The sequence below is a fragment of the Nomascus leucogenys genome, chromosome 7b (assembly GCF_006542625.1).
Source record: "Nomascus leucogenys isolate Asia chromosome 7b, Asia_NLE_v1, whole genome shotgun sequence".
Classification (NCBI taxonomy): domain Eukaryota; kingdom Metazoa; phylum Chordata; class Mammalia; order Primates; family Hylobatidae; genus Nomascus; species Nomascus leucogenys.
In genome coordinates this window covers 95,595,582-95,622,608 of record NC_044387.1, presented here as the reverse complement: position 1 = coordinate 95,622,608, position 27,027 = coordinate 95,595,582, and the positions used below count along the sequence as shown (strand labels likewise).

General features: G+C 36.8%; 1 pseudogene across 1 annotated transcript; it reads right to left on the bottom strand.

The window, feature by feature from the left end:
• Nucleotides 1-10,777: 10,777 nt before the first annotated feature.
• LOC100596590 lies at nucleotides 10,778-11,895 on the bottom strand (annotated as a pseudogene). The gene has a single exon (XR_122746.3). The product of XR_122746.3 is annotated as a 28S ribosomal protein S22, mitochondrial pseudogene (transcript).
• Nucleotides 11,896-27,027: the final 15,132 nt, after the last annotated feature.

Here is a 27,027-nt window from a genome sequence, read left to right as displayed (position 1 = left end):
ATCTCTGCTTGCTTCTCCAGGCTCATTTTTTTGTCAGTTTTTTTCTATTGATTCTTAGTTTTCTTTTTTTTTTAATATAAGGGATTACACATGTAACTATGCAATACCCTTTTCAGCCTCCCTTTTTTTCCCCTCATGCTGAACCAGGAAACAACTGCATCAGAATCATAACAAATATTTAAATGCGTATTTCTGGGTTCTGTTCCATAATGACGAAATCAGACTCTGTGAATAGAAATAGGACTACATGATATCAGTTACTCCAGGGAAAGTTTATACATAGAAATCATTGAAAACCTTTATTTTATATGTTAGGTTTCTTTATATTTGATATAAAGAGGCTTCTTTTCTCAATCAATACTTTTAATTTAGGTAATATCATCCATTACCTGACTTCCAATAACTAGATGTCAGAGAAATCCACATGTAAATCTCAAGCTTCTCTTTTGACTTAAGACGTAGACGTTTAATTTCCCCCATGACATCTCCACCAGATGCTCACATCCATCTCAAATTACACAAGAACGCACTAAACTCCTCATGTTGTCCCTGCAAATCTTTTCCACCTCCATTGTGTGTCATAAAATATCCATCCAGCCAGTGGCTCTTGTCTAAAATTATTTCACTTCCCACCAATTCACAGCAATAGCCTGTCCTCCCTAAAAAATGTCTTGCGTCTATTCACTTTTTCTGTGTAAAAAGGCAGCTCTCTTGGCCAACCTATCAGCAGTTTTGTCTATGCTATTGTGAAGGCCTTCTACCTTAATTCCCCACTTACATAATTACCTCCCATACCCACCTTAACAATTTTACACATTGCAGCCCGAAGGAACCTGTTGCATCACTATTTAGAATCCTTCAAAACCTTCCCACTATATTAGGATAAAATCTAAATTCTTTGATGTAGCTGATAAAGCTTTGCATAGTCTTGTTTTTTACTACACCCTGATCTTCCTTCCTGCTTGTTGTCTCTCTGTTCAGCAGCCACACTAGCCTTCTGTCAATTCTTCCTGGCTCAGACTACTTGCATTTTCTGTATCTTTATTTCACCCCACCTCCCCTCAACTGGCTTGTCTAAATCCTACTTATGTTAATGTCCCTATGTGTATGTGTGTGTATAATATATATATATATATACATATATACACATCCATATATAATATATACACATACACACAGATATACAATACACAGTTTTATGTATACACACGTGTGTATATAAACATTAACATGAGTTAACATGAATAGAAATTATGCATATATGTGAAGCTTTCCCTGAACTGTAAATCTAAATCATACTGCTTTATTTTGTTGTAATTTACTTTTCTTCTAAGAATATATCCATCATTTTTAATTGTATAGTTGGTTTGAAGAATCATTGATTTAATATTAGATTGTTGCAAAAGTAATAACAGTTTTGGACCGTGAATTTTAAATCACTATAACTAGGCTCAAACACATCTTTATTAATCAAAATAGGAGCCATTACAATCAAAACATTTTTGCCAGTGAGAAATAAGTTGTTTATTCCTGTAGCACAAAAATCCACGCTTTGGGATTTGACAAACTCTTGGAAAGCATTTTCTGCATTCTGCTGGTTTTGGAAGCGTTTTCCTTGCAAAAAGTTGTTGAGATGCTTGAAAAAGTGTTAGTCTGTTGGCGAGGGGTCAGGTGAATATGGCAGATGAGGCAAAACTGTGTAGCCCAGTTTGTTCAACCTTTGAACCATTGGCTGTATGGCGTGTGGTTGGGTGTTGTTGTGGAGAAGAATTGGGCCCTTTTCTGTTGACCAATGCTGGCTGCAGGTGTTTCAGTTTTTGGTGCATCTCATCGATTTGCTGAGCGTACTTCTCAGACATACTGGTTTTGCCAGGATTCAGAAAGCTGTGGTGGATCAGACCGGCAGCAGACCACCAAATGGTGACCAAGACATTTTTTTCATTGCAAGTTTTGGCTTTGGGAAGTGCTTTGGAGTTTCTTCTCAGTCCAACCACTGAGCTGGTCTTCACCAGTTGTCCTATAAAATCCACTTTTCGTTGAACATCACAGTCTGATCAGGAAATGGTTTAATTATTGTTGTGTAGAATAAGAAAAGGTGACACTTCAAAACGACGATTTTTTTTTCGCAGCTCATGAGGAGCCCACTTGTCAAGTTTTTTCACCTTTGCAATTTGCTTCAAATGCCAAATGACCATAGAACGGTAGATGTTGATTTCTTGAGCAACTTCTCATGTAGTTGTAAGAGGGTCAATTTTTATGATTGCTCTTAATTGGTCATTGTCAACTTCTGATGACTGGCCACTACGCTCCTTATCTTCAAGGCTCTCATGTTCTTTGCAAAACTTCTTGAACCGACACTGCACTGTAGGTTCATTAGCAGTTCCTGGGCCAAATGTGTTGTTGATGTTGCAAGTTGTCTCTGCCCTTAAGACCCATTTTGAACTGAAATAAGAAAATCACCCAAACTTGCTTTTTTCTAACATCATTTCTACAGTCTAAAATAAGTATAAAATAAACAGCAAGTAATAAGTAATTAGCAAAAAACATAAAGCAAAAAATGTACATTAAAATGATGTATAACCACATTTGTTGAAGAATGTATTCCAATATCAAATGGCAAATTTCAACAATGCAAAAAAACAACACAATTACGTTTGCCCCATCTTCATATTGTTTTTAATCAGATGGTAACTTCAGCACCTTACAGGGACATTTGCACTTAATTCATATCATATCCCCAATACCTAGTCCAGTGTTTGGCATATAATAGGCACTCAATAAATATTTACAGAATGAATGAACAAACATGTAAATAGAATATCTCAATACAAAACTACTGAAATTTTCAAAAAAATGAATCATTTCTCATCTTAATTGTTTCTCTTGTTATATGATTAAATAATGCTTTTGGGTAAGGAAGGAGCAACTTTTATATCAAAATTTCAGTGCAAACTAAATTTATTAGATATTTAGGATGTTGTGGATCAAGATATTTATCAGATTTCTTGGTGAAAATTCAGTCATTCTGGACAAAACATTATGCTGGTGGAAATATATCAGGAAAAGAAAAATTAGCCAATATTGAAAGTAAAAAAAAAAAAAAAAAAAGAGAAAAAAGTAGCCAGTAATGTCAAATGTCAAAATTATAATTAAAAGGGGGAGCAAACAACTGGTTAGATAGTTAGAACAATAGACTCATTTTGGTAGCATAAATATATGGTTAAAAATGTTTATCTTATAGTTGATATGTCCCTTAATTGAACTACTACCTACCATGAATATATACTTTATGAGCACACAAACTTCTCTCATGTAAAAAGTTTTACTAAATCAATAATTTACATATTGGGCCAGGTGGGACTATGGAATGTGTTTGGAATACTTAAAATTTCCAAGCATCTATATGAAAAAGTAAGGCCGTCAATGGTAATGTCACTGATATCAGATTTTTTCCAAATACATAGAAGACTGCATATGGTTTTTTTCACAACAAGCAATATCAATGGCACTGCTCAGTGATTCCAGCATTGACTCTGCTAAGATGGTCAAATTATTATATGTAACTTTATATTTTAGTTTCTTCCCCCACAGTTATTGGGGTAACTGAGAATAAATAAAAGATTTAATCTCAGGCCATCATGATTGCATCTTACAGTGGTAGACAATCTGAGCATTTATTTTATTAAACTTCAGCATAGGTGAACTGGCTTGGGAAATCTACCAACTTAAAATATAAAAAGTGCAATATAACCTTTGCTATTTTGCCAGCAGCAAAATTATGCATCATGGCTTACCTTAAAAGTGATGTTTTGGACTACATTGAAAAGAGAAATCGTGTAGAGACAATATTCAAATATTTCATATCTGTTAAAGCACAAAGTGCTGTACAAACATTTTCTTACTAATTTCTGTATACAATTTATGAAATTCTTTCTCTGAAGGCATTTTCATTTTTTAAGGTATGAATTATACCCCTTAAATTGAGATATGGCTATTGGGAAAGTAGTGGAATAAATAGTATATGGGTAGAAACATGATTTACAGATGAACAAAAATCTGGACTTTTTAGTTCATTTCATTATTTCATCTGAAAAAAGAGTAGTCATTATCTAAAATGATTTTTCAGTTGATGTAATATTTTTTATAATTTTTATAACCCCTTTCCCAAGCCCTGAACACAAGAATCATATTTTACAGATTTTTTATTTTTTTTTAGATGGAGTCTTGCTCTGTTGCCCAGGCTGGAAAGCAGTGGTGCTATCTTGGCTCACTGCAACCTCCATCTCCTGGGTTCAACTGATTCCTCTGCCTCAGCCTCCCAAATAGCTGGAATTACAGGTGCACGTCACCACACTGGCTAATTTTTGTATTTTTAGGAGAGATGGGGGTTTCACCATCTTGGTGAGGCTGGTCTCGAACACCTGGCTGTATGATCCACCTGCCTCGGCCTCCCAAAGTGCTGGGATTACAGGCGTGAGCCACCATGCCCAGCCTTGAAAGTCTTTCTATGACATCGCCCTTCATCATCACTAATGTAAAAACTCTGCATTTCTACAGAATTATGTGATTTTGGTGTTAAGTCCATGTGGATAAAATGGAAGTCTACGTTAGCATTTGTGTAATTATTATTATTTTCAGTTTTTTTCTAGTAGTATCCAATAAAAACAAGATAATATTGCTCCTTTGCTTTTATTTAATGCATATAATTTAGAGATATTTATGTGTTATGGATCTTTCATTGGGTACTTTATTTCTTTTATTTATTTTTAAAAAATTTCAATAGTTTAAGGGGTACAAACAGTTTTTGGTTACAGGGTTGAATTGTATAGTAGTGAAGTCTGGGCTTTTAGTGCACCTATTGCCCGAATAGTGTATATTGTAGCCAATAGGTTATTTTTCATCTTTCTTCCCACCCTGCCTTCTCCCTTCTGAGTTTCCAATGTCCACCATATCACTATGCATGCCTTTGAGTACTCGTAGCGTAACTTCTACTTATTGGTAAGAACATGAGGTATTTGGTTTTCCATTTTTGAGTTACTTCACTTAGGATAATGCCCTCCAGTTCCAAGTCACTGCAAAAGACTACTTTATTTTTTTTCATGGCTGAGTAGTATTCCATGGTGTGTGTGTGTGTGTGTGTATATATAGATAGATAGATAGATAGATAGATAGATAGATAGATAGATACAACGTTTTGTTTATCCACTCATTGGTTCATGGGCACTTAGACTGATTCCATATCTTTTCAGTTGTGACTTGTATTGTTATGAACATACAAGTGTAGGTGTCTTTTTAATATAATAACTTATGTACCTTTGCATTGTTACTGCATAATTCCAGTAGTGGGATTGCTGGTTTGAATGGTAGATCTACTTTTAGTTCTTTGATAAATCTTTCTACGGTTTTCCATAGAGATTTTACTAACTTACATTCCCACCAGCAGTGTACACATGTTCTGTTTTCACCATATCTACACAAATATCATTTTTTGACATTTTAATAATGGCAATTCTGGCTGGAGTAAGGTGGTTTCTCACTGTGGTTTTAATTTGCATTTCCCTGATTATTAGTGATGTTGAACATTTTTTAAACTTTTTTTTTTTTTTTTTTTTTTTTTTTTGAGACAGAGTTTCACTGTTGCCCAGGCTGGAGTGCAGTGGCGTGATCTCGGCTCACTGCAGGCTCAGCCCCCCGGGGTTCACGCCATTCTCCTGCCTCAGCCTCCCAAGTAGCTGGGACTACAGGCACCCGCCACCTCGCCCGGCTAATTTTTTGTATTTTTAGTAGAGATGGGGTTTCACTGTGTTAGCCAGGATGGTCTCGATCTCCTGACCTCGTGATCCGCCCGTCTCGGCCTCCCAAAGTGCTGGGATTACAGGCGTGAGCCACCGCGCCCGGCCATTTTTTAAACTTTTTAAACTTTTTTGGCCATTTGTATATCTTCCTCTGAGAAACGTATGTTCTTGTTGTTTGCCCACTTTTTAGTGGGATTATTTATTTTTTTTCTTGCTGATTTGTTTGAGTTCCTTGTAGATTCTGGATATTAGTCCTTTGTCAAATGTCTAGCTTGCAAATATTTTCCCCCATTCTATAGGTTACCTGTTTACTCTGTTAATTATTTCTTTTGCTGTGCAGCATATTTTTAGTTTAATTTAGTCTCATTTATTTATTTTTGTTTTGTTGCATTTGCTTTTAAGGTCTTAGTCATAAATTATTTGGCTAGGACAGTGTCCAGAAGAGTTTTTTCCTAGGTTTTCTTCAAAAATTTTTATGGTATCTGATCTTAGATTCAGGTATTTAATCCATCTTGAGTTAACTTTTGTATGTGGTGAGAGAAGTTTCATTCTTCTACATATGGCTATCCAGTTTTCCCAGCACCACTTATTCAATAGAGTTGTTCTTTCCTCAGTGTATGTTTTTGTTTTTGTCTGCTTTGTGAAGGATTAGCTGGTTGTGGGTATTTGGCTTTATTTCTAGATTCTCTATTTTGTTCCGTAAGTCTATGTGTCTACTTTTGTACCTACATTAGCCTGTTTTGGTTATCACAGCCTTACAGTATAATTTGAAGTTGGGTAATGTGATGCCTCAAGATTTGTTCTTGTTGATTTGGCTATTTGGGCTCTTTTTTGATTCCATATAAATACTAAGATTATCTAATTTTGTGAAGAGTGATCTTGGTATTTTGATAGGAATTGCATTGAATCTATAGATTGGTTTGGGCACTGTGGTCATTTTCACGATATTGATTCTTCCAATCCATAAGCATGGGATATATTTCCATTTGTGTCATCTGTGATTTTTTTAATGAGTATTTTGTAGTTCTCCTTGTACAGATCTTTCACCTCCTTGTGAAGTATTTCCCTAGGTATTTTTTTCCTAGCATTTTAAATGGGATTGAGTTCTTGATTTGTGTACATTGATTTTGTAACTTGAGACTTTACTGAATTTATTGATTAAATCTGAGTCTTTTGGAGGAGGCTTTAGCATTTTCTATGCATAAGACCATATCATCTGCAAACAGGAATAGTTTGACTTCCTCTGTTCCAATTTGGATGCCTTTTATTTCTTTGTCTTATCTAATTGCTCTGGCTAGGACTTCCAGTGCTATGTTGAATAGAAGTGATGAAAGTGGGCATCCTTGTCTTATTCCAGTTCTTAGGGAGAATGCTTTCAACTTTTCCCCATTCAGTATGATGTTACTGTGCATTTCTCAAATATCACTGAATATTTTAAAATATAAGTAATTTCAAGTTTAAAAGTACCTAACCTAAACTACTTTGAAATAGCATGATATACTATATTCAATGATTATCTTTTAAAGATTGTCGACGTATATATTTATCTTATGAAATTGGTGCTAAGAAATCAAAGGAGGAACTGTAGCCTCATTTATGCAGTAGTATCTGTTAACTTGTATGCTATTGTTTTAAAATACCTTAAGACAAGTTTAAATAACAGTACAAAAATTTGTCACATGCGTTAAAAGATGACAAACTGGAAAATGTTTTAAAATAATATCTTTTTTTGAGTTTTCTTTTTCTTGATTCTTTTTAGGTGAAATTTTTAGATGTATGAAAAGGTAAAAACTAATAGCTCTGGTATATTTTATATTTCTATATTTATCCTATTACAAATTGGATTGAAGTGGCACTATTAGAACATATATTTGTATCTATGACTTTCCACACATCTTTCTTAAATGTGTATTAATAAATGGAACACTAAATAAAAGAATTAGAAACACTAAAAAAAAGAATTAGTATAAAAGATGTATTTTACATAAATCTCAAATTTCTGACACTTGATCTTTGATTTAAAATATAAGTGGTTTCAAGATAATGGATTTAAATGTAAAAATTAAATAATTCAAGTATTAGCAGAAAACTAGTATGCATTTCCTTTTTTTTTTTTTAAGGTGGAGTTTCACTCTTGTTGCCCAAGCTGGAGTGCAGTGGCGCAATCTCAGCTCACCGCAACCTCCGCCACCCAGGTTTAAGCAATTCTCCTGCCTCATCCTCCTGAGTAGCTGGGATTGCAGGCGCATGCCACCATGTCCGGCTAATTTTTTGTATTTTTAGTAGAAATGAGGTTTCACCGTGTTAGCCAGGCTGGTCTCTAACTCCTGACCTCAGGTGGTCTTCCTACCTCTGTGTAAATGAAAGTTTTCTAGCAATGACTTAAAATCCAAATGTAATTTTAAAAATCTGATAAAAAAATCAACTACATATTTTAAAAAGATAAAAGTTGCATAGGAAAAGAAAAGCTTTAAGCAAGTTCAGGAGATTGTTAACAAGAGATGATATTGGGACATCTGGGAGACAATATTTGCAATACTTATCACAGATTAAGAGCTAATGATCCAAGTAAATAATGTTGAGGACAAGACCAAAAGTCAGATAGAAAATGGGAAACAAACAAACCCAAACCAAAAGTATATGTCTTTGCTCATTTGTACAAAACACATACAAGCACAAATCAGAAACTAATGAGGTTACTTATTTAAAGAAAGTAGGTGGGAAACGGATAGAGAAGATAAGAAGATTAAAACAGAGGAAAGGCTGTCAACAGGACACTTCTTTGAGTATACCATTTTTAACACTCTGCATTTGGGGATCATATTAATATTTCACATACACACAAAATGAATTTAATAAACAATTATGGGGAAAGGTAATAAACAATTAAGGGGAAAGTAAATTCAACTAGAAACAAATGGGCCTGACCATGTTTCAAACGCACAACACAAACAGTGAAGGGAAAAAACAAAGTACATTTTGTATGTTTTTATTTAATAAGGAGTTAAGAGAAGTGAAATCAATTGTATTTTCTGCTTCCTGCCTACGGTTTAAACTTAACTGAGAGTTAATGTTTGCTTTGAATTGAAAGCAAATTGATCATATTATGGCATTTAGTTGTCTCTACAGCTAGCATTTTGTTAACATTTTAATATCACAGTGGAAAAGTAAGAGAAATACTGAAAGGCCATTTCTAACACCCTTCTCCCTTGCTATATCCCACTTCAAATAATAGCAGATGAGATGTCCAGTTTCCTGAATTATTTTGCAACTGGGGTTAACCGTGTCCCCCTGTTCCAGCCCACTGGACATAAGTGAAAGTCTTATTTTCCTGCTAAAGACAGCTGTAGCTGTTACCACTGCTTTCCACAAAACTGATGCCTAGATTTGCAAAAATAGACTACACCTTATTTCTTGCTCTAGACCATGAAAAATATAAACCTAATTGTTTAAGTTACCCTTAGTGTGGTTTTCTGTAAGTGAAAATGAAACATCCCTCACTCACATACAGATCTTCATGCTCAGATCATGCCCTGAAGCTAGAATTACACTAATAAAATGCTTTTAGGTAGAAAAGATAAATTTATTTTTACAGATATTAAAACTTTATATACATTTGTATACAAATTATCTCATTTAACCTTCAACATGCTTAAGAGCAAGAATTATGATACCACTTTTACATGTGATCAAACTAAGGTTCAGAGATTTTAATTGTAACACCCAAGACCATTTAGCTCATAACAAAATCAGAATTCAACAACAGGACTTTATTAATTATTCACTATGCTCTTCAGTCCTACATGACAGATAAATCCAAAAGAACTTTCAACAAACCAAAATCATGATACCACTTTGGAGATAAAATCCAGATAAGTATGAAGTGTAAGTCTTGGTAGGTACTGCTTTTGTCTGTTTTTCTGATTTACGGCTAAATTCTCAATACCTCAGAGTTATACATGTGATTACAATGGGCTTTGAAATTTTAAGGTACATTACAAGATCAGATAACTTAATATTTGCTTTGCTAATAAAACTAACTCAATACATATTGCAACTGCAATTTTTCCTGAGTGGACTTTAATAAATTCCTGATTCTGGGCAGAACAATCTTCAACATGATTATTTACTCAAATTGACTATGCCACTGACAAAATTATTTCTCCTGAGTGTAAAACAAATGACTAAATATTCTGCTTCCTTAGAACCTATGTATCGTGTTTGAGGGATAGAAGTATTCAAAGTTCCCATTGTAATATGACTAACTCACTAGTACAAATGTAAGTAGTAGAAAAATATTTATAAGATTATAAAACTGTAGTAGGATTCAAAGACTAAGTATTCTAAATGCCAATTTTATTAATTAAATAGATTATTGCATGCTACTATGGATCAGCTAGTTTCTTAATTCCTGAGAATACAAAAAATCCATATCTGGCCCAATGAGCTCAATGTTCTGTAGGGTAGTCTTAGAGCAACTACTGAAAAAAAGCACTATAATGAGGAGGTAAATAAATATGGATATTATATTCCCAAAGTGGTGATATAAAAAAGCAGTTACCTTTATTGTGGAACGTTATCTCTGATGAAGGGCCATTTGCTCTGGACTTGACATTTTTCTGGTGGGAGAAGTTATAGGGATTTCTCCTCAGAGAAGGAACAGCTGACAAGGCAAAATAACAAACAAGAACAGAACATTTGGGGAAGGCAAGAGAGGTGTGCTGGAGACAGTTTATGAAACACTTAAAAAGGAGTTTTACTGTAATAAGTGAAAACCTTTGGGGGATTGTAAGGAGAAGAATCTTGTAAACTTTTACTTGCCAGATCCATTTTTGCTTGTTGTTTAAATTTTATCTTGAAGTTAAAAGAAATGAATTCCTCTGCTATCAGTTATGTTCCTGGGCTTTTGAAGCTTTTTTGTATTTATACTTTATTGCACTTTGCATTACTTTCCTTCAATTTATTTATTTTATTTTATTTTATTTTTTTAGTAAAATAAATGTATTTTAAAAATATTTTAGGAAGCTGCAGAATGGCGACTGAGTGCTTCTTGATAAGTTTGCAGTGTTAGTTCTATATAGGCTCCCTTCTGTGCTTCTGTTTTTGCAAAGATCTTGATTAAATTTATTCCCTCAGCAGCCTGATCCTTGGCCTCTTGAGCCGACTGGCCGTCTGGATGGAGCATGTGACACAGCTGGACCAAGTTGGTTGCATCATCGATTAAATCTCTCTGAATCTGGTCAATCAGCAAACCATCAATCTTTTTATTATTTACAAAATACCACACCATTCCACCAAAGTATCTTGTTGAATGTAAAAGGTCATATTTTCTACATTTATCTATATCTTCATAGGTCTTGTGATGAACCTTGATATACTCAGTGGAATCTGGCTCAAACTGGGCAAAGCAGAGATTGAGGACATCAACATGCCTGTCCTGGCTATACATAGTCCTAAGATTTTCTTCCTTGAAAATTATTGGTGTCAAAATTTTACGACCTTCTTTTGGGAAATAAACTTGTATCATTCGGTCCCATTCTTCCCAAGAGGCTTTGCGTAGTGTGCCACTTGGTTCTCTGACGACAATAAAACGCTCCCGGTGTGGTATGCCATATGATATATCAGTAAACACATATTTGGTTGTTTCTGTTCCTTCCAAAATCTTATCTTCAGCTAACACATCATTTATTGGTACTCGCTCTTCCAGAACTGGTGGCATTTTTAATCTTACTTTAGCTGCCTCAACTGCCTGTCTTGTAGCCTCTTCCAACTGTGCCTGAGTCATTAGCTTATAGGTTGGTGGCTTCAGTTCTTATATAGCTGGCTTAAAAGTCTTCTGCAAGTTCAAGCCTGTCATTTTCGTGAGTAAGCTTTGAACTTCCTCATCCATAAATGTAGGTTTCTTGGTCTCTGGGCTACCACATTCTGCAGCCTCAGAGCTGAACCGGCGGCGTGGCAGCCCCATCTCGAAAGAGCAAGGTAGCGGTTGGAGCAGGCCACCGTGCCAGAGCTGGATTCGAGCCCGGAAACACACTCTTTCCACGCCCGGAGAACTCCTCAAGAGGCTCCACAACAACACAGTTGTTCTGAGAGGCGCCATGATTATCCCCTTCAATTTAATAGTAAGAATCATTTGGAGAATTTTAAATCTTCCTTAGCTAAACCAAGGGGAAATGGAATTGATATGCACCTAGTGAAAAAGCCCTCAGAGCAATAGTAAGAAGCAAAGTAGAGATCACATGGAGAATTTCATCATAGAAAGCTACCCTTTCCTCTGTGGTACTCTATAGAAGGAAATATTTATATAAGTATTTATTACCCCATACTTTTCTATTCTCAGTAGAAAAATGCATTCAAAATAAACACTGTTACAATCAATATGTGCAATTCAACAGTTACACAGTTGAGCAAATATTTTCAACTTCTCACGTTTTTAGTATGTTCTTTCTCCAGTGTTTTTTACAGTGCATAAAAGCATTAATGGCTTAGAAATAGTGTAAACTGGGCTTATATTACTGCTTATGCATTGCATGATTATGACTGAAGCCTAAAAACCTTTGGGGATGTGTAAACTTGTCTTGCAGGTCTCCTCACTGCCCCTTCCTGGTGCTTAAAAGAAAAATCCTCTTATTTCTCTCTGGCTTAGGGAGAAATTCATCTTAAGAACTTGCCTCTGGCTCTTGGATTGCTTATCCTAAGCTTGCTTTGTTGTCTATGGTATTTGATGCTTAAGACGTATACCTCAATTGAATCTTATTTGGTTTTCTGAGCTCAGTTAACTTGTTTAGACAAAACAATTGAAGAAAAAAATTGCCTAATGGATAGATGAGATTTATGAATGAAATGCTGGTAGCTAGCATTTTGTTTTTTATTTTGCACTAACAGAACATGTCAAGATTCTCATGAAGGTTGAATTTATTTATTTTATCATTTGTATATTTCCTGGTGCAATATAACGCTAAAAGAACTATATTGTCAATTTGCTGTATTTATCTGGAATATTTAATTAATGTAAATAGCTTATGAATTCTGAGTACGAGAAGATACATTCATATGTTTAAATTGGACTGTGTTTTGAGAGACTATAAAGAGCTAGGATACCATGGCATGGAAAATTAATCAAGGAAATGGGGAAATAAGAAATATTAACATATGGTTTTGCCATAAAAAATAAGATAAAGCCTTAGTGAGCTTTTTCCCACAAAAATGCAACATGCGGGGCAGCTATGCCTGCTAGAGATGAATGGGTAAATTGACTCTAAGCTTTCTTACAAGGGAGGAAGCAAACAAGATCAGTTACACAATACTTAATGTCCATAGAAGAAAGGCAAGCCAGTTTTTCAGGAAAAGTACAACTATTTCTGATTTTTATACCTGAAAAGAATTTTCCCCAAGGGTCCTTTTAAAGTATACGCTGGGATGTGGCATGAACTCACTTCCAAAAAACACCCCTTGGAGTGGTATTTTCAGATTTCACAGCACAGCTCACATAATGGTCCTTCACTTCTGATGGTAGTAAAACACCAGAGTGCAGTTTGTTGAAAGCTGCTCTGCTGAGGGCACCTGGAGGACACTGTTCTCAGGACCACTGTTCTTCCTGGGTTCATTGGTAGCACAGCATCAGTTTTGCTCATTCACTTTGTGTTCCATTTTTATAGTGAGACATCTGCTTCTGAAACCATTTTTGATCATTTAAAGCTATTGTCAATACAGTATCACATAACCATTGCTAGTTTTAGGATTATTCAGCAAATACCAAAGTTTTTTTTTTTTTTATTGTTTGTTTTTTTCTCTACAAATTTTTGAGACAAGCCTTGTTTGGTGGTTCACTAAACAGTCACCAAAAGTAAGGTGTGATTAAGATTTGCTTTTTTTCCACTCTGGACCTAATTGTTGATTTTGATTTGAGTAAGATTTGATGTTTTTCCACTGTAGACCTAATTGTTGATTTCTAATAAATATGATTTCCTCCCTGTGAGGTACATCAGGAATCTGGAGCTGTCTACCATAGTGAACTGATTTAACCCTTCAAGTATATGCTAATGATGTAAAAAATACCCTGGGAATATGTGTTATGCCTGGAGGATTGTCTTCCTTACTCTGTGAGATAGTGGCTGAGCAGGTCGGTGGGTGGCCTTCCACTTTGCAGTTGTCCATGTTCTAGAGTGACAGAGGCTCTCTCTCTCTTCCAAATGGTGTTGGGGGCTATACTCACTCTACCCAGCTGGAAAGGGATCAGAAAAGAGATTTGCATTGGAGTTTTGTGGCCAGGCCTGGGAGTGGTGATCATCACTTTTACAACCACTCTACTTATTGAACGTTGGTCAAATATACAGTCAAATACATGGCCAAGATCTAATGGTAGCCCAAGCTAGGAAGCATAGATTTGACGGGATAACCATTGCTTAGTGAAAAATCTACACCATTGAAAGGGGACCTTGAATGTTTGATGTATAGCTAGCCTGCTTTAACTAAACTAACCACATTACTCACAAGTGCAACATTATGCAAATGCTCATAGAATAGACTCAGAAGCCTGACAGAAAAAAAATATATAAGGCATATTAAACAGCAATTATATAATTCTCAAAATAAAAAGCACATGGCACCTGAAAAGATGTCAATGGATGTAATCTGTCCCTTAATAGTTCATGTTTTAGAAAGTTAATTTGGCAGTATTTAAGCATTAACCTGTGCTTCAGGAATGGATTCAAATGAACTGTTTTGTCAAAGACATCTACACACAAATTTCTTACTACTTAAAATTTACTTTGATGAATGTAAATGCTGAGGGGACTTGGTACTTATAGTCTATCCAGAAATTTCCATAGGAAACCCATATACTCTGCTGATATTAAGTGGCATTGACTTTAAAGCTAACACTGTTTCACAAGTTCATTCATTCATTGAGCAAATATTTTTTGAGCATTTTCTTTTCTTTGTTTTTTTTTTTTGAGATAAAGTCTCACTGTGTCGCCCAGGCTGGAGTGCAGTGTCCTGATCTCGGCTCACTGCAACCTCTGCCTTCTGGGTTCATGTGATTTTTTTGAGCATTTTCTATGTTCCAATTTCTAAGTAGGCCTTTAAAAATCAGTAAAGGGCAAAATGTCCCTGGACCAAAGAACTTGTGGTATAATAGGGAGATAGACAAATATAGAAAAATGATTTAATCAAAGAATAATTTCTGGCTTTCTGTCACTCCTGTAGGACACTCAGAAAAAAAATGAAATTATGAGAATTGTTTTTTCAACTCCTTTTCTACTCCAGCCTTCCCACCATTACGAGCATAATGAAACTCAAATATGAGTCCAGGGAATTATTACCTTCATTTTTCTACTGAGGAGAACTATCAAGACTTTTAATCACATGGAATAAGTCATTCAGGAAATGAGGCTGGGTTGCTGATGATGGAATGAGGGAGTTGGAGGGATTAGAAATGACATATCCAGAATAGACAATGGAATCAGTGACAGACTTCCACTAGTGGCAGCAACCTGTGCCTCACTCCTGCACAAATCCAAAAGGGTTTTTGAGGCATTTGATGGCATGTGCCTGTGAAACAGGTAGATATTCTGTCTTGGGAGCTTGAGAAAAGGCCAGTGGCACCGTTCTAGTAGCCTAAAGGCAAACACACATTTAAATAGGGGTGGGGGTAGTAGGCATGGGATGATGAGTAATGAGCAGCTCAGAAATGGCCACTTTAAAGGTCAACGGTCATATGCCCACATTTTCTGAAATAAAGCATGCCATTTGGAATCATCTTACATCCCTAAGAACAAAAATGTTCCTACCAAAATCATTTAGAAGTTTTCTCTGACAACTCACCCTGTTAAAGGTCAAAATGAGATTTTATCATTTACAAAAATAAAAACACAATGTCCTCTGACTATGGTTCTAAATTAATGCAAATCCAGTACACAAGTGAACAGGCCATTATAATACAGTGCGAGGAGTGCTATGAGTCGTGACCCTGTGAGATTATACTGGAGGGTCATTCAGCCTTGTTCTTAAACAATGGCAGGTATCAGGTGCCAATTTTTTAAAATAAATGTATGTGTCTGTTCCAAAATAGGGAAAAATGAGTGCAATTATATAGTGAATTTTCATAAAGCTAAGTATACTAAATTTAAATGAGTTATTCTGTGTTTGTGTCCTTCCTACTGTTTTAAAATTAAAACATTTCTTACTTTATAGAATTTGGGTAACATTCATATTGAGTCTTTTTTTTTTTTGAAAAAGAAAAAACTCTTTCAAATGAAAATAAATCAATATTACTATGCATAAATGTTCCAAAAAGACTCCTTGCATCTTATCTTTTTAAAAGGAAGCCATGAAAGAAACTTTATTTTACTAACAAAAAACTGCATGAGTGACATGGATTTATAACAGTTACGTGATTTGAATATTTAATGTATTGGGCTAAGACAGGCGGAAATGTCCATTCCTGTCAGTATTAACATTTTACAGATGTCACTGGTACTAAGGTTTTTCTGTTATTGAATCAGCCAACCTCATCCCATGGGTAATGTTTATATAAGCACTGACAAGTTATCACACTGTAATTCTCAAATCTATATATCATTTCTTTGGTTAACTAAACTTACCTTTTCTTTTGATTGAAATATTTCTTCCTTAAAATGTTAATGTTGTATCATTAAATCTTGCTGGTTCAGGAATCAATAAATCTCTTTAAAAGTAATTCTACATATCTCTTCTCCAAAAATTAGGTTGAGATTATAATTTTTTTTTTTTTTTTTTTGACGGAGTCTTGCTCTGTCGCCCAGGTTGGAGTGCGGTGGTGTGATCTCCACTCACTGCAACCTCTGCTTCCTGGATTCAAGCAATTCTCCTGCCTCAGCCTCCCAAGTAGCTGGGACTGCAGGCACATGCCCCCACGTCCAGCTAATTTTCTGTGTTTTAATAGAGATGGGGTTTCAGTGTTGCCCAGGCTGGTCTTGAACTCCTGAGCTCAGACAATCCACCCAACTTGGCCTCCGAAAGTACTAGGATTACAAGCGTGAGTCACTGTGCCCAGCCGAGATTACACATTTTTTAAACTTTTATTTTCATTTAAGTTTTCACTTAAAAGGAAACTTCAATCCTTTAACCCTACTTCCCAAATCTAATCCACTGACTATGACTGAAGAACAGGGAGTGCCTGTGTTTCAGGCCTTCTTCTCTGTTGCAAATCCTTCTGATGATCACCTGTGTTCCCAACAGTGATTTCCTAATCAGCTCTGCCGTTTCTGAATGATACATTATTATTTATGAAGACCTCAATGACTCTAAAGTCTACTCCTCAAATGCATGTATTTATATATTTTTGAAATGTATGTTGAGAACCAAATACGTACCTTGTTTTAGGTACTGAGTTAAACAATAACAAATACATGACTTCATGAAGCTTACATTTTAGAGTGGTACTATGGCATTTAAAATGAGTATGTAGGCTGGGTACAGTGGCTCATGCCTTTAATCCCAATACTTTGGGAGGCCAAGGGTGACGGATTTCTTGAGCCCAGGAGTTTGAGTCCAGCCTGCACAATGTGGCAAAACCTTGTCTCTACAAAAAAAATAGAAAAATTAGCTGGGTGTAGTGGCATGAGCCTATAGTCCCAGCTACTTGAGAGGCTGAGGTAGGAGGACCACCTGAGCCCGGAGAGCTTGAGTCTGCAGCGAACCATGGTCATGCCATTGCACTCAGGATGGGTGACTGAGGGAGACCTTGTCTCAAAAAATAAATAAATAAATAAATAAATAAATAAATAAATAAAATGAGTATGTAAATATGTAATGTGTTAGATGATGTGTGTTTCAAAGAAAACTAATGAAGAAAAAGTTGGATATGAAGAAATGTCACAGAGGTGTAGCCTTCATATTTGAGAAGACACTCTTACAACCCCACCTGGTTCTTCTTGCCTGCTGCACAAGAAAAGCCAATACAGGGAGACAGCAGTTGTTGCAGCAGAAAAAGAGTTTTTATAATAAAGGGCAGCTTGGCAAGGAGATGGGAGGTATGTCTCAAAGCTGCCTCCCCCAAGTTTTGCAGGTTAGGATTTTTAGTGGTGGCTTGATCAGCAGGAGGCTAGGGAGTGGGTACTGTTTATTTGTTGGGTGAGGGATAAAATCACAGGGGTGTTGAAACTTTTTTTTTTTGCACTGAGTCAGTTCCTGGATGAAGGTCACAGAACCAGTTGATTCAATTTCTTGGTATGGGTCACTAATCCAAGTGGCATCAGCTGGTTCAGTAGAATGCAAAGTTTGAAAAATGTGTCAAAGATGAGTCTTCGATTTCACAGTAGTGATGTTATCTATAGGAACAATTCATAGAGTTACAGGTCTTGTGATCACTGGTTATGTGACTCTTGAGCAGTAAGCAATTTTAAAAAGGTAAGCAGCCAGGCACAGTGTCCCAAGCCTGTAATCCCAGCACTTTGGGAGGCCGAGGCAGGCGGATCACGAGGTCAGGAGATCAAGACCACGGTGAAACCCTGTCTTTACTAAAAATACAAAAAAAATAGCCGGTCGTGGTGGTGGGCGCCTATAGTCCCAGCTACTCTGGTGGCTGAGGCAGGAGAATGGCATGAACCCAGGAGGCAGAGCTTGCAGTGAGCTGAGATCACGCCACTGCACTCTAGCCTGGGTAACAGAGCGAGACTCCGTCTCAAAAAAAAAAAGGCAAGCGAGGGGAACAATGACTGATTATCTTTAAACTCTGCCTACATCTTAGCAGCACTCAGGCCCCTACCACAATTCTAACCTTGTGGCTTTTCATTCAGGTTATGAAGGTAGTTTCAAGACCTGAAAGAAGTGAGGGAGCAAGACATGTTTATGCACCTCCCCAAATTTACTCTGCCATAGTTTTCTGCTTAAAGCATCTGATAACCCTTGAGAAAGATTGCCTAGTGGGCAAAGAAAAATAGCTCAGAGCAGTCTGTACTATGTGAAGTATGCAAAATATATCAGGCCTAGAGAGACTTGAGCATTCAGTCATGCCTCCAATACCTGCTCATGCCTGGGGCAATTGTATAAAGACATTTTGTTCTTTTTCTTCCCTGTAGTTTTCTGATTAGCTGCCTCATCCATTATGTTCATGTTCCCAGAATTTGTGTTACAAACAACAATGTATAGCCAATCAATATCTTATATTATTTTAATAGTGGTTCGTAGTAAATAATTTAGAAACAGCCTCCTCTTTTTTTTTCTTTAAAAACCCACTTGTAACTGCTGCTAATAGAGCATATTTTAGAGCAATTTGAATCTATTTCTCCAGCACTATAGTCCTCATTTGGTTCAAATAAATTCTACTTATATTAATTTTACCTCCTTTTTTTTTAAATTTTGGTTGACAATGGTATCAACCACATTTTTATACAAAACAGAGATGAGCTTTTCATCTTTGTTAGAGAGAATCATTGAACACCACCATTGCCCTTCATGGCTGTGTCTGGGTCACAATGATTCTGCATGTAGCATTATCTGAGGATATACAGAGGAATTTTCTCCTGACCTGGCATTCCATTCAATATTAGTTCAGACACATGACCAGTGTAATGGCATGGGAGATGTAATAATATGTTTTTTTAAAGTATTCACAGTCTTCTATTTTCTACCATATAACCCAGAGGCAGCTCACCTAGTAGAATAGAACCAGACTGTTAAAAGCTCACCTATGGTGCTACATTAGGTTTAAGAGTGTATCCTTCAGGGTTTAATATCTTCATTAACCCAATTAGCCATCTATGGTGCTGTGTCTTAAGAACTGTCATACATCAATCCAAGAACCAAAGCCTGGAAGTAAGATTGGTTCCTTTCACATCATTCCTAGTGGCCAGTCATGAACTTATGGTTGATGATTCTCCAACTTTAAGCTTTGTCAGGTTAGAAGTCATTTCTCCTGGGGTAACACATCTATCAGGAGATATAATATGTATTACACTAACCTGAAAGCAGCTGCTGCTATGCATTTAGATGTCTTAAACCAGTGGATTAACAGGTAAAAAGGGAATTACTGTACTTGGAGTAATTGACCCTGACATATCCAGATTTTGCTGAGCCTGAAGCCTACAAAATGAGGGAAGAGATTCTTCATAAAAAGAAAATAAAAATTACTAATAAGAAATTAAGTAGAGGTCTTTAGAGGAGGCCCTTGTAAGTTAAAGGCATTGGATCCTAAGAATAATTAGCTTGCAGCAAACATACCTCTAGGAGCTAGTATTTCTGTTACACAATGGGGCATCCAGGAATATGTTCAAACCTCAACGGATTGTTCAGGGTATCTTTTGAGGCATTCATGTTCCATAAGAGTTATGACCCTGCAGATTTTTTGAAAACTTGTCAGGCATGCAAATTAGACCATATACACATTTCTGGATGAAAATCAGGGGAATTTGGAATAAGAAGTTGGAGGAGGTAGACAAAGATTAATTGTGGCCCCAGAAGTAGCTGTTGTCCCAGGAATTGTAGTTGCCTCATTTTTATTGACTTGTATTTCCTCTTTAGGTAGAAGAATTCAGGGAATCTTAGAATAAAATGTAAGAGAATGTATGTGTATCATGGGTGGCAATGCAAGATTCAATGCAGGTATTGACCCAAATTGTTTAGCCATGATTTTCTGTTCAGTGGAATGAATGAACTTAGGAAATGTAAGGGTGTTGCATTTCTATGGGTTGAAATTTCAATAATGAGAGACATAAAGGAGCTATCAACTAAATTCTTTTCCATCTTTCCTCTGACAGACTGCCTTAAGATGCAATGTATCCATATGACCTCTTCTAAGACATATTGCACAGAAGAGCAGTCAGCTGCGTATTTCAGTAAATCTGTCACCAGTTCAGTCACACATCACGTTGTATTTGTATTTCATCCTTCCTTGACCTAATTCTCTTTTTCCCATACCCTTGCTTTCTTGAAATAGCAACAACCAAGAAATATTTGGTTGTAAAATATTCTGGTGGGCACTGTTTTCTAGCTAACCCACAAGAAGATTGCTCAAGGCTGTGGAACAGCGAGTACAAAAGCCTTGGGTCAGTAGAATATTCAAGGAGCAGCAAGGAGTCCAGTGTGTCTGGAGGTTAATTAATGAATAGAAAAATGTTTAGAAATGAGTTGAGAAGGTAACCAGAAATTGGGTATATGAACCTAATTTGGTCTTTGTAAGGACTTTATCCTTTTTTTCTTGAAGAAAACAGGCAGATGGTTTTGAAGACAAAGTAAAATTTTCTTCTTATGCATTAAGAGGCTTTTCCTGGAAATCATATGCAGAATAGGCTGGAGGGAAGACAAGGTGAGATGGAATTTAGGAACTTAGATGGAATTTAGTTGGAATAGTAGTTGCTGGGACAAAAATGGTATTGGTGAAGGTAGTGACAATTGATCAAATTCTGAATAAATTTTGAGGGTAGAACTGACAGAATTTACTACTGGATTGGATTTGGCATGTGAGAAAAAAATGGCCTAAAGTATAATAATAGGAAGAATAGAGTTGCCATTACTGAGATGGGGAGACAGTTTGGGGAATACATTAGGGGAAGTTGAGGTTGTTTTGGACATTTTAAATTTAAGATGTCTAAGATATTTGTGCATCTGTAAACACAGAGAATAAGCATATCCCCAAATCCCCAAAATTAGAAATCCACAATTGATAGTGAGTAGCATGTTAATATTATTTAAAGTCTACATGAGATCACTTTGGTTGATACCAAAGAGAAAGGTTGCACGGATGGAGCTGAGGATATCTTAAGTTTAAAGGATGAAGGAGCAAAGAAGCCTGAGAAGCAACAGCAGAGAGTTATTAGGAGAATGAGGTTGTGGTGTCCCAGGAGCTAAATGAAGGGAGTGTTTCCGGAAAGAGGGAATAATCAGCTGTACCATGACACAGTGAGTTTCCATGTGGCAACCTGGAGGTTATCTATCACAAGACAACCATTGTTATAAGGAAAGAAAAGAGGATGTGTTTAATTCCTCTTCAGATTAAGCCCCCTTTCCCTCCTGATGATTTGCTGTAACTTCACTACTGCCTTTCACTTTTTACTAGTGTAAAGGTAGAGCAGTTTGAGATACTGAACTGTCATTCCATCATCCCTAAGACCACCCACCTCTAATTCCCTGACCCAGGGCCTTTCTCCATATCTCTCATTGTCATCAGAGAAATTTCTGTAATTATGTCTTTGGGAGGAATGCGGACATATGGAAAAAAGAAGTGAAGTCTTTAGTTTATATTCCAAAATAAGTCATTGAAAGCTTATGATGACAGTGTAAGAGAAAAGAGTCTTTGAAATCTCTTTAAAGATAGAGAACTAAAGCCTGGGGGAATAAGAGCCTTAAGTTTAGACTATAAATGACAAAATAGGGAAGATTGCAGGGTGCTGAGGGAAGTTCTTTCTGCTCTAAGAGACATAAATTCAGCAAGGTTATGGGAAGAAGAGGAGACCTGGAGGGACATGATGAGATTTTAAATGTTGGTTTCTTGAGTAGCATCTTTTTGGCAAGCACCCTCCTCTCACCACTGTCCCAGACCTTTATTAGTGGAAACCATAAAAAGGTAATGAAACCCACAGTAATTTTGTGAGCCCCAAAGCAAAAGGCTCTGTGGCAAGCCCTATAATCATGATGATGCCTGATGGTAGGTTAGCAGTGAGGTTAAGTCTTTAGACAGAGGGGGCTGACTCACATGGTTTCCTTAAGGACTGTGTGGTAACAAGCATAGCCAAGTGTTACTCAGGCCCTGCAGAAATGCTGTGTGAACCCAACAGACAGGCAGAGGTCTGTGGTCCTAGTGAAAAAGATGCTGAGTACGTGGTCCTTGTAACAGGAGGCCATGGGGATCACAGCACACATCCTCACACCCCTCTCATCCAACTATAGCAGATGTCAATGAACGACAATGGCCACAATCAGGCAGAAGCAGTATCCTTGGTGAGCTCAGCTGCTCTATGCTTGTGGCCACTAAGAATAGATGAGGTGACATAGGACAGAAACACCTTCATTGCTGCCAAGGCATAGTGAAGTTCCTAAAAATTTAGATCACTTTAGAGGTAGGGAATGACAAGAATTGAGCTGACCACATTTTAATCTAGAAGGGGCATCATTATGGTCACATGCAAGTTGGTATTCTGCTCACAACAAAAATAGGACACCTAGATAAGTTACATTTACCTTTGAAGAAAGACAGTTCTCTCATTGCACAATTGACCTTCATAAACTGAAAGTTTAAACTTACATCACTGAGGATACTCTATTCCCGAAGGGCATACACTTCCTTCACTCTAGGAGGTGGGATAACAAGTTTGGCCAAAATCATTGACCCACAGTTTCAACTATTATTTGTGACATATTAGGAAAAAGTAGATGGCTCCACAGAGTAACTAACAGATGCTTGTGAAAATATATGAGAACATTTTGGGCTCCACTTTCCCATTCTCTGAACAGTAGGGAGTAGAATAAATGGCAGCCTTTTTTACTTTATATAATTTACATTGAAAAGAATAATGAAGAGACAGTGAATGATATATCTAAAACAATGACCAAAATAAATGACAGCTTCTCAAACCATGAGTCTACAAAAGTAACCCCATTTTTATTGGTTACTTATTTCTTCCATGCAGTAATATGATAATATCTATTTTGCAAAACCATTTTGACTTATTCAGGCATGTGTTTTAGGAATTGGAATTAATACATTTGGTCTTAGGGTTCAAGCACTTTATTTTCTCATTTCCCATTTCTTATTGTGTATGGAGTATAGTGTGTATAGAGTAAGACATCTTTACCCTACAATATTTTCTGGTAAAAAAATGGTGGCTGGCAAATATACAGTACAAAGCTCAAAGCTGTGCCATTATATTTTATCTGCAAACAAACCTGAGTTAAGCAGAGAGGCATCTTGGCACAGGAAAAATTGATGGACGTTGATGTCAGTTAGACCTACATGTTCAGTATGAGATCTGTGACAATGGCTTCATGTCTCTGAACTTCAATTTCTCCATCTGTTAAAAGGGATAAAAATTATACTACATGTTATGAAGAGTATTATATGAGATTATATATGTAAAGATTTCTATTATACACAGTTAGTATTGGTATTTCTTGGAAAACTAAACGACTTTCTCAGTTAAAATAGGCACTGCCCCTTAAGCAAATAAAAGTTTAAAATTTACGAAGTGCAGTGGCGTCATCACTTCAGTCATGACGAGGGAACCAAGAAGGTGAGATTAACTTCTTTGATATTGAAGCCAGAAGAGTACTTTTGGGATTCATATGGTCTTCTCAAATATACTCAAGCCAGAGTTGCTTGAGTCTTTCGATGGACCATACCTGGAACATGCAGGAGAGAAAGCCTCTTGGGTCCTGTCCAAAAAGCCTGCTTTAGAGGAAAGCTCAGCATGAAGAAGATGGGGATAGATAGTGCCATAGTGCTATAGCAGGTCTCTGTCATCCCCCTGGGTCAAAGGAACTACAGAAGAGAGGAATCCAAAAAGGAACCTCCATCTCCAAAGAGCTCAAAAGAGCCCACAAGAGAAAGGATCTGCTTTCGCCATTTCAGAAATCAAAAGCCCAAAGGCATACAGCTGTACAAGAACTGGCCTATCCCATTACATATCACTTCCCTCTGCACAACTTTGCATGGTAGCTGGAAGGAAGGGAGAAGAATTTAACATTAAGTCAAGTTCAGAGTTTTTACTGGCATTCTAATTACTGCAGGCATTCTAATTACTGAAATGAATTAATTTTAATGACTAAAGTGACAAGAAGACTTTTTTAATTATCTTAAGGTTACCAGAGGAATCAGGGGCCTTTTAGATTTTTAACTGAGGAGAATGGTAACACTATCCCTACTGAATAAAGTTATGATCACAGTTAAAGCAACACGATTGTTCCACATATGGATTGACGTTATTTAAAATACTTGCAATGTTTTAATCCATCCTGTGGTTGCAAGCCTTGGGTGTTTTCAGGCTTGAGTTTGAGGAACAGCTATTCCTATGACTGGGTGATAATAGGTGACTTACTTAACTTCTCTGGACCTTGGATTGTTTGTTAATGTATTTAATAATAAAACATTCCAGGTATGTCCATTCCAGAAATGGACAAATAGAATCAGCACACTGAAAAATTCCAGGTGGCCTCAATCACATCATAGTCTATATGAGTATCTCTCCCAATCTCCACCCCAGAGCCCAGTGAAGCACTCAGCTGTGCCACTGTCTATGGTATCATTGCTTTCAGAGAACAGAGATAGCACCACTTACTTCAAAATATTTAAAATGTGACACATGTTCTTGTATTTTAAGATTCTTAAATGTTCTTTATTTTTCTTAATTTTATATTGCTACATCATAGATGTACATATTTAGGGGTACATACATGTCTTTAAGTACATTTTAAGGAATAAAAATTACTGTTAAAATATTACAGTTACAGCAAAGGCTTTGTGTGTCTCCGAGTCATATTCCTTTTAGCCTGTCATGATTTTGTGTCCATAATTCTTTCATATATATATAATATTAATAAAACCAATATATAGTCTTACTTTATAGGTCTTAAAGTTTTATATATGTGGGGGCTCTTGCTGTGTCTGTCTCCTGATGGAGTATTTCCCCTCTGGTACCCAGGCTTTCTAAACTCTCTGAGTCTAAGGTGGGGCTGAGTGTCACAAATTACTCAAGCAGTCACTGGGAGTGATGGTAAGAGGAGCCATGCCTAGGACCTTCCCCTTTCTTCCTCAGACCAATCTGTTCCATGTATTGGAGCATGGGATCCTGTATTAGTCATCGCTGCAGGATATAGACTGCAGCTGGAAGGGTATTCTCTTCTCAGGTTGTATTACTTTTAGGCTGGCACTTCAGTTACACCTTTCAAAAGCTGTTCCATCACTTTATCTGCCTGGTCATAAGGTGATCCTATCCCATTAGTCCAAGGTAAAGATAGACACCAATGTAACAATGGCAAATGACGTGGTGGGGAATGTCTAAGCCACCTCTTCATGAAGATTATTTGTGCATTTTCTCCCTGGTTGGGCTTGATAGTGGATGAAACACTTGCAGACTTCAGTGAATTGCTGCTATATGACCATAACAACCTTATGACTTATTGGATCTGATAGATCCTTAGACATGTTGGCTATCTGGCTGCAAAGTGAGGTGTTCTGTCTTCACACAGAACCAGCAGCTGTTTTTCTAAGTCAGTAGATTTCTCTGAGGCAGATGGTCTGTATTGTGATTCTCCCGATGGGGTTAGCTATGACCTACATATGCATTCTTTTTCCACCTGTGATACCTGTAATGCCATAAGGTCTGCTGGGTCTTATGGATCAAGTGGCAGGGATGTTAACACTGCAGGCTGAACCCATTCCAGAGCCTTTTCCCTTTCCAATCCTCACTTGAAGCCTTCCATGTCACTTGATAGATGGGGCAGGCATTATTTCCGAATATGGAAAAGTTCCTTACAAAATCTCGAAGACTTGTAGCTATTGAGATTTCTTCTGAATAATGAAAGATGCAAGATGAAATAATTTGGCCTTTTCTATAGAGAGGATGTCACGATAGACAACAGATCACTGGATCCCTGCAAATGTCACCAGAATTTTAGTAGAATTTATCTCCTGTCCTATGGAACATATCTGTTTAACAAGGTCTCGAGTGTGCTTCTTATCAGATCCTTTTAATACAATGTTATACATTCAGTGGACTATTTTGATGTTCTGTAGAAAGACCAGGCAGTCCAGGTCCCTTTAGTATCTCAGTAGATAATGGGAGAGTCAACACAGCGCTTACATAAGAGCATACGTAAGTAGGAACTTTTATCTCCTCCATATAAATGAGAACTGCTTCTGGTACAGGTCCTGAGAGAGATGAACAAGAATGAATTTGTCAGATCAATGGCTACACTGAGGTCATGCTGTTTAGCTCTAGCAAAGACATAATATCTGGCACTGAAATTATAGTTACTACCTAGCGAAGTTTAGACCATACAGTATTATTTTCTGTGTGAAGAGAGGTGTTCTCTCTTCACACAGAACCAGCAGCAGTTTTTCTAGGTCAGTAGATTTCTCTGATGCAGATGGTCTGTATTGTGACTCTCCCACTGGGGTCAGCTATGACCTGCATATGCATTCCTTACCCCTATTTTTGTTGGAGATAGGCTACGCCCTTCTTTCTTTAAGTCCTTAAGGATGACAGTAATTTCTGTCATTCTCCTTGTGTGTGTGTGTGTGTGTGTATTTCATACATGC